Source organism: Pteropus vampyrus, unplaced genomic scaffold, assembly GCF_000151845.1.
Source record: "Pteropus vampyrus isolate Shadow unplaced genomic scaffold, Pvam_2.0 Scaffold24, whole genome shotgun sequence".
NCBI classification, from domain to species: domain Eukaryota; kingdom Metazoa; phylum Chordata; class Mammalia; order Chiroptera; family Pteropodidae; genus Pteropus; species Pteropus vampyrus.
Window position 1 is genome coordinate 550,785 of NW_011888805.1, and position 1,730 is coordinate 552,514.

The following is a 1,730-nucleotide window of genomic DNA, read 5'->3' on the forward strand; positions in this document are numbered from 1 at the left end:
CTAGCTTTTAATCCCAGGCACCTGCGCATATGCTACCTTACATGGCACAGATCCTCCTCATCTCTCTCCTCCTCCCTCCCCACTCCTTTTCCCTTTCCTTTCCCTACTCCCCACCCCCTTCTCTTCCTCCTCTCTCCTCCCCCTTCCTTACCTAACCCCTTCCGCCTCCTCTTACTCCCTCTTCCTTTTCCTCTACTCCCCCTCTTCCCTCCTCCCTCCTCCTTTTCACTTTCCTCCTCCTCTTCCTCCTTTGCTTGTAGCCGCCATTCACGCATGGGACATTCCAGCATTTCCTTGAGTGCTGCTGGGCTGACGGGCAGCAACACCAAGTGGAGCCTGCTTTGCATCCCCCACCTCCAGCAGGCGAGCAGGCAGGCAGGCAGGCAGCGTCTTTACAATGCCGGATGAGAAGTTTCCTGCTGTAACACCTGTTCACACCCACCCTTCGTGGGGCAAAATCCAGGATTCTGGGACTTTTTTTGAAGTCTCTCTCTAAGAGCAGCCGTGTTAGCTTCCTAGGACTGCTGTAACAAATTACCAAAACTGAGTGGCTTAAAACAACAGAAATGTATCCTTTCGGGCCAGAAGTCTGAAATCAAGGTGTCAGCAGGGCCTTGCTCTCTCTGAAGGTCTGGAGAAGAGTCTGCTCCATGCCTTTCCTCTAGCGTCTTGTGTCTGCCCGCCATCCTTGGCATTCCTTGGCTTGCAACTGCATGGCTCCAGTCTCCGCCTCCATCATCACGTGGCATCCTCCCTATTTGTCTGTGGTTGTGTCTCTTTTGTTTTTATAATGACACTAGTCACATTAAATTAAAGACCCACCCTAGTCAAATATGATGTCATCTTAATTTACATCCTAATTATATCTGCAAAGACCCTATTTCCAAATAAGTCTCCATTCATCAGTTCCAAGCATTAGGACTTCAGCATATCTTTTGGGGGAACATAATTCAATCCGCAAGCATCTTCTTTCCACAGGGGTCTGCTCTCATCTCTCTCAGACGGGGTTGACCCTTGGGATGGTCCTCGATCCCAATGGCTGTTCAGACGAACTCAGGTAAAAGGAAGCTTGTGATAAGAAAATACGTTAAAAATAAGTCAATAACACCCTGGGACAGGACACTATTAGGCTGGTCTGGAGCTGGAAGGAGAGTCTGATCTCGGGAGGTGCTGGGCACCTCAGCAGCCAGAAGTGTGGGATCCATTTCTGTGCCCTGCTGTGAACAAACCTCAGCCCAGCTTTGGATGTTGCCTCATAGCAAAAGCGACTTCCAATCTCTTCTTACTGACTTCGCTCCCTGCTCCCACTGCGGCTTGTTTCTGATATGGCTTTTGTAGGCTTGATTCTACCTCATGACTTTCCAGCTGCATGGCTGACCATGAACTCACACGTTCTTGCCATGTTTCCTAGTTCTCATGCTGTTATGGACTGTTTGTGCACCCCTTCCCCCACTAACCCTGAATGTGATGGCATTTGGAGGTAGGGACTTTCGGGGGAGATTAGGTTCCAATGAAGTTAGGGCCTCATCACGGGATTAAAGAAAGACACCAGCGCCCTCTCTCTCTCTGCCGTGTAAAGACACAGTGGGAAGGTAGACTCACTAGAAATCGAATCTGCAGGCACCTTGATCTTGGACTTCAATCCGCAGGAGTCCTTTAGAGGTCTGGAAGCCATATGGAGCCACAGCCTCCAAAACTGTGAGAAAAAAATGTCTGTTGTTGAAGACCCT